General features: G+C 42.0%; 1 long non-coding RNA gene across 2 annotated transcripts in view; it reads left to right on the top strand.

The window, feature by feature from the left end:
- The window catches only part of LOC148123901 (uncharacterized), an 83,234-nt gene extending 70,754 nt beyond the window's left edge, over window positions 1-12,480 (top strand). For both annotated transcript variants that reach the window (XR_015740402.1, XR_015740403.1), the window contains exon 3: window positions 12,307-12,480. This is a non-coding gene — a long non-coding RNA (uncharacterized LOC148123901). The remainder of the gene's footprint in view (window positions 1-12,306) is intronic.
- The last annotated feature ends 1,905 nt before the right edge of the window (window positions 12,481-14,385 follow it).

The following is a 14,385-nucleotide window of genomic DNA, read 5'->3' as shown; positions in this document are numbered from 1 at the left end:
ACTTTGTTCCAACATTATTATATCTGCCCTGTCCCCAAGATTATATGAACTCATTTGGGGTATTCAGCCTCCATCTGCAGCATCCTGTGGTTATCTGACCACAATTTAATTTTTTTTGCCCAAAACAGCTTTTTCCCCTGATTTTTGGAAAAAAATTTTCCATAATGAATAATGGGTTCACTTAATGACTGCTATGTTTGCTTAATGACCACTGCGAAAGAAAGTCATAAATCCAGTTGACCATGTGATGACCTGCTTTATGACTGGCGCAACTTACAACCGTGGTTGTTAGGCTCTATTATGGTTATAAGTAGAGACTACATACACTATAAATTGGTTTCACTATTTTCTTTGCTAAAATATGCAAGTTTTTTTTCATAGTAAAAGCAGACAAGCAATCCCTCCTAAATTGTTCAGGATAATTAATGCATCTGTGAAAATCTTTGCTGAAATTAGGAAGCAATTGATTTCAATATAATTATTCAGAATTGCAGTAGAAGAAAGCATGTAAGCATTTTTGGACAGAGGGCAGGTGATTCACCATTACTCTTCTAACTGTCAAAGGTTGTTTGTAAGTGAGGTCATAAGATGTTGACTGTATGGTTGAATGGCTTGTTTGAAGAAAAATGTACGATCTTTGAATGAAGATATTAGTGGTGTGACAAAAAAGGTAAGATAAAATACTTATTTCACTAGGGTGTTTATCTGTAGTCATGTACCAACAAGTTAAGTGTCTGAAGCGGCTGTAAGGAATGAGGGATTTTGCTTGTGGATATTTGTTCCAAAAACACATATAACAAAGAATAATTCATTTTTGCATTAGTTCATCTGTTTCTGTAAAAGAACTCAAAACACCTTCTAATAATAGCCAGATGAAATCCTGAAACATTAATTTGGAAGAATCTCCCACTGAGTCAGGGGGAATAATTTTTGAGTAGATGTGCTTAGGATTGTGTTTAGCTAAACAGTGCTAAACAGTGTTTAGCAACTGTCTTCTTTGCAAAGATCTTATTATCTTCTGATTGCATTCATATACAGTATAAATAAGTGTAAATTATTCATGAAAATATTGTGTACGCAGTATTGTGAATTATGGGTAGAATTTGAAATTAAAATTTTCAGTGAAATGAATAACTAATTTCATGATCCCCAAACTTTGTCTTTTGACTGAGAGACCATAAAAAAAAATAAAGATTTTTATGCGGGGTGGGTACATTGCATCACTGACCACTAGCCCTCCTGGATTCATGGAGCATAGAAACTTATCTCCTTTGAGTACTTGCTAGGGAATTCTGGGACTTGAGGACCACATAGATTTTAGTTGATGAGGTGGAGAACACATCTCGAGTGAGGAAGGCAGTTCCTTATTTTTCTGCTTATTGTTGAATTCCAGGAATCAGTGGAGAAAACATCCTTTAGGATGTCTATGGAGATTCTCAATCATCCAGGTTGTTCTAAAGGTGCTTTTTTCAAGAAGCAACTGGACTTTCTGCTTTGTCTTTGAAGATGTTTTGCTTCTTCAGCTGGAAAAAGCACCTTTGGGACATCCTTTAGGATTCTCATCTTCTGTGTCTTAATGTAAGCGCACTCACCTTCAAGATAGGTTGAAGCAATGAATGAGGTTGGATTTGTTTGTCATGCTCTGTTTCAGACTGTTAGCATTCTAAAAGCAACAAGCTTCATTTGAAGATAGGCCACTATCTGATTTTCAACCAATTAAACAGAAAGCTAAAGCATTTTAAGTAAAAGGAGTGCGGTGAGAAATTTGGGGCATCCATGACATCTGATAGGGTGGGGATATTACCCAGTGATGACAGCTCAGATTTAAAAGAAAATTCTATGGTGTATAAAGAATGTTATTCTCAACTCAAACATCCAGCTGCATATTTCAAGAGGATCTCAATCTCTCTCTTCCCCTCCCTTCGAAACATACGCAAGCTTTCAATTATATATACCCTCCTATAGTCAGTCCAACTCTCAAAGCCAAGGGAAGCTTATTGTGGTAATCAGCTATTTATTTACTGAATAAATTACTTGAAAGGTAAGATAAATTGAAATGCCAGGTGTTGGCTTTCCCTTCTGTTTCCAACTTGGCCACCTTTATTAGAAGCTAATCTCAATGTCACGCTGCTGTTGGATGAAAATTTCCTCTAGGCATTAAAAGATGAATTTGAGATCTTTGTAGAAATGTGTTTGGAGATTATTAAGGTGATGCAGAGAATATCCCATCTTCTCCTTCACAGCTGCTGGCAAGTTGCTTTTGTCTACTCATCTTCCCACCCATATTCTTGATTCTTTGATTTCTTCCAAACATGTTGTACATCTAGTTAGGTCTCCATGGATGTATGCAGCCCCTTCTATACTGAGTGAGCTAAGAGGACTTTGTGGGAAGTGTGAAGGGGTTTGGTTGGTTGATTGTTAATCAAAGGAACAAGAAGGGAGAAAGATCACCTCTTGTGCCTTGTTTGTCAAGAACCACACTGCAAAGTATATCTGTATAGGTAGTCCTCAATTTAATAACTATTTGTTTAACGATAGTTCAAAGTTACATTATTTGCTGGAGGAAGAGATGATAGCAATAGCAATAGCACTTAGTCTTATTTATCACTTTACAGCCCTCTCTTTACAGCCCTAGAGCCCTCTCTCTAGGCAGTTTACAGAGTCATCCTCTTGCCCCCAACAATCTGGGTCCTCATTTTACCCACCTCAGAAGGTTGGAAGGCTGAATCAACCTTGAGCCTGGTGGGATTTGAACTGCCAAATTGCAGGCAGCCGGCAGTCTGCAGGGATAACCTGCAGTTCTGTACTCTTAAGCATTGCACCACTGTGGCTTATATGATGATTTAAGGACCATGAGCAATAACTCTGGCTACTTGCAATCTCCTGAGAAATAAAATAATCACTGATTTAATAGTCTCATTTGTGAGATGCTTAACCCAAATTCCTGATTTAGAGGTTGCAAACCAAGTTATGCATACATAGCCTCTACAGGTGAGAACCATTATATAAAGTAACTGGTAATTCTATCTCTTCATTTAATTTTGTGTATACATGCAAAACAACCATTAATAATTCCCAAAGGCTTTATAGACTTCAATCAGTATTTCCCATTGGTATTTTAATATTTGTTGTAGTAACGACATTTTCTTCTAAAGTCAGGGTTAGGACGACTCCCTTTTTTTCTTACTAAAATAGTCTTTAATCACTTCTTTTGACGTAAAATTGGCCAGAAGTATAAAAAAATAAAATATTTCCAGAGGTGCTGTCAGGAGGCTCAGCTTCTCACATAGACATTTTAACTGGAAATATTGGGGAACTGCTCACCAGAAGTTCTATGTGGTTCTCCATCAATTGTATACAGCTTCCTAAGGCCAGAAGTGCAGAGATGGGGAAAAAAGATGAAAGCAGAAGAAGCTTCATCAATCAAATGTTTGTGGGTCTCCAGCAATATAGGCAAGAGACTTTTGTATTATCCCCATCTGATCCTTTTAACTATTGATGGTGGCAATTAAATCAGAGACGTTATGTGTTAAGCATGGGCAGTGTTTAGTGACTGAGTCAGTAATCTTTTCTGTACTTGTAGACTGGCTGGGCCATAATCTATGGCAATGGTCTTCAAACTTGGCAAGTTTAAGACTTGTGACTTCAACTCCCAGAATTCCTGAGCTAACATGACTGGAGGAGGACTTCTGGGAGTTGAAGTCCACAAGTCTTAAAGCTGTCAAGTTCGAAGACCCCTGGTCTATGGGGTAAAGTCCTGATTTTATCCCACAAGGTTTTTTTTAGGGAAGGGCATGGGAGATACTGCTGATTTATACAGAACACACATACCGTACCTCAGTAATTTAGATCTTTGTTCTGTCTTTTTGTCTTAGGTGTTTCAAGACTATCCTGCACCCTAGATATTGTGTGATTTATTTACTCTTCAAAGTGGTGTGAAATTACATTCATTTATCTGCAGTGGTTCCAAATGTCATTGGAGCTGCCAAAAAAAAGAGAGAAGTAAATAGAAAAGATGGTGGGTTGCCTATGTCGTCAGGGATTACCATTCTTGTTCTCAAATATCTGCTCAGTCACTGAGCTGTATTTCTTTATTGGCATACAGAGAGCTGTTGGTAATAACAGAGGGAACTTAAAATTGCACAGAAGCCTAAAATAATATTTCCTGGTATGTAAAGACAATAAATTCTCTGTTTCCTTGGAATCGTATTATCCCACAAAGTACATTTCTGTGGCACCAAATGTGTACGATGTAAACATTTAAGACCAAGCACTGTACCCTAGGTAGTTCCTTCTCATTATCATCACATTAGTAATCTCACAAATTCAGTCTTACTACATGTTTATGGAACAAAAATCTAGTAAGCAATTACTTCATGTAGGCTGTGGCTATGAAAAAGTACCCTAGATTGCAATTTTTTAAAAAATGGGACTCTGATTATATTAGAATACTGCATTGTCAATTAGATTGCCAATAATAAAAGGGGATGCAAGGGTAGGGATAATTTGCCCGCTTATTATGGGAAGTGGCATACCTCTGCTAGAGCAGCTTAATGCAGGAGAACTTCAACAACCTCTGATGATTGCAAAGGGTTCTTTGCAATTTAATTGAGCTTATTTGATGCATTTCACTGGTGGAATCCTTGGATCCCCAGGAAGACACATCGTTGCTTTGCTTCTTTCATTTAAATAAACTCTGCGTGAATTAATTTCCATTCTCAACTGCAAATCCAATTTCACCTAAACAACATTTGCAGGGATACTTAACAATCAGCTGTTACAATGAAATTAAATTGAGCAATTATGAGGGCATTACAGCAGGGTAACCTTCTCCATCCCAATAAATTCCAGTTGTTACGGAAATTCTAGGACTTGTAGCAGGGGTGGGATTCAAATTTTTTAACAACTGGTTCTGTAGGCGTGGCTTGGTGGTCATGTGACTGGCTGGGTGTGGCCAACTCAATATCACTCACATAGAGGCACGCATCTCATCGCCCGGCCTCTCGTGACTGTGGGGATGCTGCAACAGTCGTAAATGTGAAAAATGGGCATAAGTTACTTTTTCTGGTGCCACTGTAACTTTGAATGGTCACTCCATACAAGCAAAGTACCAGCAAAGGAGGGAAAAATTCTCCAGAGAAGTTCCTGAAATAGGAAGTCTAGTCCTGCCAAGAATGTAATAAGGGTCAATGGAGAGGCAATTTCTGTAAGCAACACCAGAATGTTTCCTTCCTTACAGGATTAGGCCAGTAATTTCTTCTAACAACCGGTTCTCCAAACTGCATAGAATATTAACAACCGGTTCTAACGAATAGGTGCGAACCTGTAGAATCCCACCCCTGACTTGTAGTCTTTCCACATCTGCACAGCACCAGGTTGGAGGAGCCTGGAACAGAGGCTTGCTCTCTCTTTCTCTTTGGGTTGAAGGACACAGGAAAGACATCCAGTCTAGATGTTTATGACATCAAAATAAAGTCTCTGCAAAGCATTAAAAACAATGCACTTCCACATCAGTAAAGCAAAATGGGGAAGCAGCTGAGAAGCAGTCTTCTGAAGTTTTGCAAAAGGCCCCAAATCTTGAATTCTTCATTTCTGGTAATGTATTTTACAAACATTTTTTGGGAGTCCTTTGAACACACCTAGTAAAATGACCTTCAAATTTTAAGAAGGTGGAATCAAAATGAGCAGGGGTGGGATTCAAATTTCTTAACAACTGGTTTGGTGGGTGTGGCCTAATTTGTGGGTGTGGCTTCATGGTCATGTGATTGGCTGGGCATGGCTAGGTGGTCATGTGACGGTTGGGTGTGGTTAGGTGGCCATGTGACTGGCAAATGAAATATAAGTGGTTCTCACTTAATGGCCAGTTGCTTAGCAAGTGTTCTACTTTATGGCTGACCTCCCCAGAGGTACTTGACCTGTTTTTGGAGTTTTGACAGCCATGCACACACACACACACACACACACACACAAATACACACACTTATGACCAGTTACAACATCCCACACAGTGATGTGACTGAGGTTTTCTATCTTTTTTGCCAGTTTCCAACAATTCCTTCTGGTTTCTGGTTAAAAATGCCCATTGAGGAAAAGGGACTTTTTAAACAACCAGTGTTTGCTTAATGACCACAGAGTTCATTTAACGACCATAGTGTTTGCCTAACCCAGGATTTGCAACCTTAAACACTCAAAGAGCCATTTTTCTGTTTTCTTTTAAAAATATCTCCCTCCCCCTCTCTCTTTGTCTCTTTCTTTCTCCCCCTCTCTCTCTTTTTCTTTTTCCCTCTCCCTCTTTCTCATCTCTCTGTTTCTCATTTCTTTCTCTCATCTCTCTCTCTCCCTCTCTCTCTGTCTCTTGTCTCTCTCTCTTTCCCTCCTTCCCTCCCTTCCTCCCTCTCCCTGTCCCTGGGGGGGGAAGGAACATCTGAACTGCTGCTGGGTGGTGGGAATCTGACGAACCAATACTGAAGACCAGATGGCTGGCAGGGAGTGGGGCAATCCCTCAGTCTCCCCCCAAAATAACGCTTTTGGTGAGGAGGAAGAGAAGCGCATTGGTGGGTGTCAAGAGAGGTGGTGAGCACTTCATGGCTCCTGAGAGGGGTCGAGCCTCCCTGCTCCCAACATCTTCACATGAGGGCATTGTTGGCAGCTGCTTTCTGCTTCTCTGCAGCCACGCTAACAGCATTCAACCTGGCTGCTTCCCTCCTCCTTCTCAGCCTCATACGTACAGAGCAAACACTCACACATCTCACGATGCTGGTGGGACGTGCCCACATGCTGACCCCTTGCAGAAGATCCTCCTGGTGCCATGTGTGCATGCTCTACCCAAGGAGGAGGAGAAGAATTATTCTTCCTCTCTTCCCTTCATAGCAGAGCTGCTCGGAAGGCAGCTCGTATGGCCTAGTTGCCCCTTTATTGTCCCCCCTCACACCTCACTGCGTTGAAGTACCTTAAAACAGGGGTCCCCAACCACCGGGCTGCGGACCGGTTCCGGTCCGTGGAACATTTTCTACCGGGCCGCCGGTTTGCTGGGCGCCGCCATCTTGTTTGACGAGAAAGTGCTTCCGGGTGAGCTTTTCTGGTTGGAAAGTGGCGTTTGGGTCCTGAAGGAATCCTCGTGCCTTCGTTTCATCAAAGGGGGGGGGCTTTGAACAAAACTAAGGCGCGAGGATTCTTTCAGCACCCAAGGCAAGGCGAGCTGAGCGACCATGCCGAAGCCGTCCCAAAGCGAAGCCCATCGACAAAGGTACAAAGGAGGAGTTGAAGGTGGCGGGGAGAAGCGGGGGACGGCTGGCTGGCCGGTCGCTTGGCTCACCTTGCCTTGTCATGCGTGCTGATGCCAGTACCGGGCCGCGGATCATTTTGTGATGCCGGTACTGGGCTGTGGCACAAAAAAGGTTGGGGGCCACTGCCTTAAAAGGACAGGCTGCAGCGGCTGCTTTCATGCTGTGAAGGGAGGAAGAAAAGTTTGGCAACTCTTCCTCCTTCTTGGGCATACACACATGCATACTTGTATGTGCACGGCACCAGAGGGACTCACCCATGCACAGAAGGCCCCAGCCGCACATGTCCATGCTTTGCCTGAATGCCTGAGAACGAGGAGAAGACTTGGCAAGTTTTTCTTCCTCCCTCTCTCTCTTCTGACACTCTAGCCAGGCAGGTGAGCAGTGTCATGTGGGGCAAATGTCCTCCCAGCCAGCGCAGCTATGGGGGTCCAACTTCATACAAATGCAAGCTTGCAGACACCCCAGGATTCCTGGCTTTGGCTGCAACAACTGCAGGCAGCCTTCCCCACGACACACTTCCTCCTCCTGCTACCCCATGCAAGGTAGAAGGCCCGACAGAAAACACCTGGCCCAAAGACACAGCCCTCCATGACGGAGCCCTTCCCAGGGAACAAAGCAAGAACTTACCGATCCATCCCAAAGCGGAGCTTCAGAGTGGCGGCGGTGCACTCTTGGAGGAGCTGCCTTTGGGGCTCCGGGAAATCGTCTTGTGCAGCACAGCAAAATTTACTTTAGCAACCAGGAGTTGCTGCTTTGGGTTCTGCAAGTTCCCCTCCCTTTGGGAAACGGCTCTGGGTGGCAGAGAGAAACAGGGTTCAACTTAGCTGCTTCTCTGCCGCCCAGAGCCATTTCCTGATGGGGACTTGCAAGACCCAAAGCTAAATTTCACTGTGCCGGGAAAGAGACTCTCGCTCTCCCAGCTAGACCAGCAGGGGAGAGAAGGAGCTGCTGAACCCAGCCAGAGCCGACACAGAGCTGCACCGTGTGTTCTCCAGCGAAGGCAAGTGGGGGGGGTGGAAAGGTGACCTGCAGTGACAGGTAGGTGACCTAGACTTGCTTGCAGAGCCTCCACTCACCGATCATGAAGGCAGGGAGCAAAGGCTGGCGTGGCAGGTAGGCAAAAGCAGGCTGCAGGCAGCTGTATTGTGCATGCACGATAAGGACTGACTGGGCGGGCAGGGGAGGGTGGAGATGGGCGGGGCCAGCCAGTGGTGCGATTTGCCAGTTCTCCAAATTGCGCAGAAACATAACCGGTTCTATAGAACCGGTCCGAACCGGTAGAATCCCACCCCGAAAGTGAGCCCTTTCTATTCATGTTTCAGAATCAGTTGGGAACATATGTGTTCCCACAGTGTCTATTGTTCTTAGCAACTCACCAGATCAATTTCTATCTCAGCTACTTCGAAATTCTGCAAAACCTGTGGGTCATCTGTTATCCAACTGGCAGGAACTCTCGCTTTCTCTGAGCCCCTGGGATACAACCGATGTTTATGCTTCTATCTTTATCAGTTCCCTTTCAATTGCTTACCAATTGTGTGGTTATGCAGTCAGACAAATACACACACACTTCCTCATTTTGCTTTAAGATAAATTCATCTGAGATGTTTCAATTTCTGCAGATCCTCCCTACTATCCCAAAACATGTCCCAAGAATAGATGATCTTTCTATTTTCTGTTTTTTTTTTCCTGCAAGAATCCAGTCAGATATTATATTTTCATTTTCTTTTCAGAGGGATTGCTTTTAGATGGGGAAGCTGTTAGCGGTTCCTTCCCCCCCCCCACTTCCTTTTCATGGAGGGAGGGAAAAAGATGAGACGATTTTTGTTGCTCAGCCAAATAGTTGTCAGCATCCTTTTCAGTGCATCTGTTTTGTTCTTAAGATGCCCTTCTATCTCCTTCCTCCAGGAACTAAAGCAACATAAATCAAAGTTATAATGAAATGTGGAATTATCAGCATGCTATCCTTTCACCCCTGTAATTAACAATAGGCTTTAAAATCCAATAGAAGAATAAAGACTCAGCAACTTAACAGATATTTCTTTATCAACGGTCCTTGACTTACGACTATAATGGAGCCTGTCTACTATGGTTGTAAGTTGTGATGGTCATAAAATGGGTCATCCACATGACCTATCTAATTTACAACCTTTCGTGGGGAGGGGAATCATTAAGTAAATCAGTTGTTTGCTATGGGCTGCTTTTACTGAAATGGAAAATGTCGGGTTTTGGCAAAACCATTGTAAACTGTGGTCATGTGATCTACTGGATTCTGCAAACAACCATAAATGTGGGCTGGTTGCCAAGCATCCAACATGCAGTCACATGACCATGGGGAGTGGCCATCAGAACTTCAGATGCATCCTACGTACCCCTGGGAGATCCATTGGAACTTGACTGGACTTAAGTTGAGGATAATTATCTGTATAATAAACACTCAGTTTTTTTTGGAGGGGGGGGGTGACTTCCAATGTATTCTATATATACATGCACATAGAGGGGGTCATAGAGTATTAGCTATTTATTTTATTTCTTTTTTATATGAAGTGGGGAGAGTGGATGGATTTTGTTGATTAAGGAGGGACTTCAGTTGAATGCCATTTTAGCATGCTTCCATTGGTCAGCTAGAAGGAAATACTGATTGACATGTGGTGTTTCCTGTTAGTTTTTGGTATTTCCAGGTCTGCAGCAGCACAGTCATAGAGTTGCCTTCAAAAGTTTGGAAGAATGGAGAAGTGGAAATAATTCATGGTAGAAATATTCAAGGTGGGATTGCGAGCTAGAATATGATTTGTAACATGTTAAATGGGTGGCGCAATAGCTCAGTATTTAAGACTAGAAAGCTGGCAGCTCAGGTTTAAGACCTAACTGCCAAACAAAGGGCTGACCTCCTGTCTTTACCTGCTCCTGCTAACCCAGCAGTTGGACAGCATGCAAATGTGAGTAGATGAATAGGTACAACTTCAGTGGGAAAGTAGCAGTGCTCCATGATGTCATGCTGGCATGGGTTGGCAGTGGGTCAATGGCTTTGAAATGAAGATGAGCAATGTCCCCTCTAGTTGGCAACAAGTAGCAGAGTAAAATCCGTAGGGACTCCTACCATGTCAAATTCTAACTTCAAAATCATTAGATTGGGAAAAAAAACTTGTTAATATTTATGATCTATGTAATACAGTAGTACTTGACACCATTCGTTTAGTGACCATTTCAGAGGCTGATATGTGGTTGGCTAGTTCAATGTGTTGAAAACATTGAACTAACCAACCATATAAACCTGTGAATCCTGGCTTAGTCATAATTACATGCCAGTTGCAAGCATCCACATTTTGATACATGATTGTAGGGATGCTGCAATGGTTGTAAGTGTGAGAAATGGTCATAAGTCACCTTTTTTCAATTATGTTCTATCCAGTCACAATGAATGGTTGTAAATCAAGAACTACCAGTATCTTCTTTTGGGCTTTTGGTGATTTTCAGAGAGAAGCCCAGAATCTTAAATTAAGTTTCACTGCTTTTATTTCAATAACAAAGCAAGCATTACAAGAGAGCAAGCATGGATATTTGTTAATTGCCTGCATGCAGAAATAGGTTGCATATTATTCAGTATAAAAATCTTTAGCCTCATGTGAGCAAGATAATTTAAAAAAACAGAAGATTGACCGAAGTGGAAAGACAGTGAGAAGGAGAATCTGGTTTCAATGGTTTGTTGGTGATGGTCCATCAGAAATTCAACCATGCCACAGATGCTTTTGATATTTTTGTGGATTTTTGTGGTCAACCCACCTAGTCCCTATTAGTCCTTCTAGGTTAACCAGACAGGAAATATGACCAGATGGCTAATTTTACTTTACTGTAAGGCTACATTAACAGAATCTTGCAAGTCTGAAAGTCCAAATCTCACACTTTCACTTTTAACAATCTGATCCTTTAGGGCAGGTCCGTTCTACATTTCTTTCACTGACTATTAAGTCACTGGTGACTCCTGCCTCACTTGTGTGATTATTTCCTCAGCAACATTTCTTCCCTTTATTCCTCAAGGTCATCCCCATGTGCTATTACAATTTTTGATTAGTCCAGTGGAAGTTTCTGCTTCATGGTCCTAATTCTACATCCAAGAGGGTTGAAATCCTAATCTTGTTCCTCATCAATATGGCTCATCTTCTCTGGTCCATCTGCTAGATTCTGTGGTTTATATTGCTTTCTCATTATTCCCATATTAGTCAGGTTAATTTAAAATATAAACAAGTTAAATAACCGCTACTATATTATTTGGGTAATTTCACTATGGCTCTAATTAGAAAAGCAGAAGGACAAGGAGAACTAGAAGTTTGATCCAGGCTTTAGTTAAGACATAGGCTTGCGGGGTACAATTATGTAAGCTGTTTACTTGTTTATCTAATTAGCGCCATGGGTGAAATTACCTAAGAATCTCTTTAGGCCAAAGAGTACCAATGTGTAACAACAGGATAACAGGATCCAAAAGAGGCCAATGACGGTCTTTCTGATCACTCGACAACCCTATATAAATCTAGTGCAAATCCATAATAATTGCCTGCCCCTTGATAATAGGGTACAAGCCTCCACAGAGCCATTTTGTTAGCTGGAGGGGTGGTAATGGATGGAAATTCCCAGAAATGAGCAATCATAACTTTTAAGCTTGAGAATCCTATGGCGGTTCCCTTCTCTAAAAAATGAAAGAAAGAGAAGGAAGATGAAGAAGTAGTCCAGGAATGCATAAGGTGCAAGATCTGTGGGATTATTCTAAACTGGTGAACACCCCGGGCATTCTGGAAAGGTTTTCTTACCTTCAGTGCATTTCAGAGGTTTATACATGGGTGAAAATGAGTCCTGCCCCACTGCCTTCTTGCTTGGGGAATGCAAGGCGGGTAATTAAGAAGTCATAAGGCACAGGTGTGCCAGGTGAAGTTTGGTAGCTCGCTTTTGATCTCAATTGAGATGCTCTGGGGATTTAACTTCTTAAACACAAGAGGAATAAATAAATAATAAGGACTTTTTTTTTCAGGCTGGAGGAATTTCTTCTCAAGGCTGGAGCATGCAGTTAGAAACATCTCGGATGTCACAGCTCGGATGCAGAAGATCATGGGAGACAACCATTTGCAGCCAGATGTTCTCCAAACATATTCAACCATAGCTTCAAAGGCCATGTTGTCTGAGGATGTCATGATCCAAACATCTGGAAGGTTCCCTGTTGGCATAGTAGTTTATAGCTTGGTCCATGTGTGTCCAATCTGTTGGCTTGCCTGGCTAATATTGAGTGAAGGAGAATTGTCAGGCCACATATAAAATATATAATATAGTTATAGATCAGGGGTGTCAAACTCAAGGCGTGCGGGCCAAATCCGGCCTGTGGGGTGCTTAGATCTGGCCCACAGGGCTGCCCTGGAAACAGTGAAGGACTGTCCTGTGGAGCCTCTGCCAGTGAAAACTGACCTTGGGAGGTTGCAACTGTCTCCTGCAACCCCCTGCCAGTGAAAACGGAGCTCGGGAGGGCTATTTTTGCTGGCAGAGGTTTGCAGGAGGCCATTGCAGCCTCCTGCTCAGTTTTTGCTGGCAGAGCACTCGGACCACCACAGGTGCCCCTGATGTTGAGCTGGCCATGCCCACCTGGTCCCCATGGCCAAACACAACCCTGATGCGGCCTCAGTGAAATCAACTTTGACACCTAGCTTGTTATAGATAAATCACATAATAAAGTTAAAAGTTTACATATCTAGCTCCCTGGAGAATTATATAATGACAGGAAAGGTGGAAGGAAAGAGAAGAAGAGCATAGAGGAATTCCATTATAATGGTGATAAGTGCATTATTGGAAGACCTGAAGGACCAACTTATGGATAGATCATCATGGAGAAAATCTATCTCTGTGGAGGCTAAGAGTCAATATTGACTTGATGGCATGTAATCATTCTATGTGAAGTCCTAGCTCTCTGCAGAACTCTCTGACGCTGGGAAAGATTGGAAGGAAATAGTTCCACTATTGGTGGAAGCAAAGAATCAAGTTGGGACAAATTATTATGAAGAATATAACACACATAAAATTTGATTAGAATTTTCAGCCTTTACTTCCTGTAAAACTCTTCTAGCTTTACTTTCCAATCCTGAACTGTTTGGTGGTATTCCAACTCGTTCATGACCCTTTCTTGATGCCATTATGTCCAATTTTCCTTCCTAAAACATTTGTACAATTCCCTGATCAAAGCCATTGTATATTTGGTTAAAGTATGGATAAAATCTATCAGGCTCAAACTTTTTATGAGAAATATTGCCACATATTTACATATTTACAGTTTACACTTTTACACATTCGGTTTGTGCTTGACACCAAATTTTTAATAATATTACACATAAAAAATAAAATTGAAATGTTTTATCATCATTATAAAAATCTGCTCCTTGATTCTTAATTTAATTCATTTTCATGATGTCTCTATGTTCTTTCAAGAGCATATATGGTGGAAAGGTATCAAAAAAGTAAATAAGATGAATCATTTTTTAAAAAGATTTTATTGGTTTTCTATTGTTTACATATTGTTAGTGCTTAATAAACGTTGTGTTGTCTGGGTTATTTAATTTGCTTAACAATATAGATTACATTCTTAATCTCCACCTCTTGTTTCCAACCACTGGTAAAATAAAGTCCATGTTTGATAATATTCTGTGTCTTTCTGTTTAATCTGCAGTTTAATCTTTCAGTTTAATCTGCACAATCTAGATAAAATAAAAAAGATGGATTCAGGACTTCCGGTTTGGGTCTCTTCGGCGACAGACTGAAATCCGCAATCATGTGCGGCTTTGATCTATGCTCGCTGCTGGAGCGCCCTGATCCTTTAGATTCAGGGCTGAAGCCACCCCATAGAGGTGGTGAAGAGGGGGGAGATTGCTAGCCAAGTGGAGGGGAGCTGCATCTCTCCTCCTTGGCTGGTCTAAATTCCCTTCCCCGAAGGCGGTTGCAGCGGTGGTCAGAAATGGCCACCTCAAAGAAGAACCCGACTGGATAAGATTGTGCAGGAGGAAGACAAAGAGGAAAGCAGGACAGACGGGGCTAAACAATAGAGAACATCTAAGCAAGGTACCCTGAATCT

This window comes from Pseudonaja textilis, chromosome Z, assembly GCF_049901715.1.
Source record: "Pseudonaja textilis isolate UNSWEBS1 chromosome Z, rPseTex1.2, whole genome shotgun sequence".
Classification (NCBI taxonomy): domain Eukaryota; kingdom Metazoa; phylum Chordata; class Lepidosauria; order Squamata; family Elapidae; genus Pseudonaja; species Pseudonaja textilis.
Note: the sequence above shows the minus strand (reverse complement) of the source record. Positions and strands in the feature narration are given on the sequence as shown.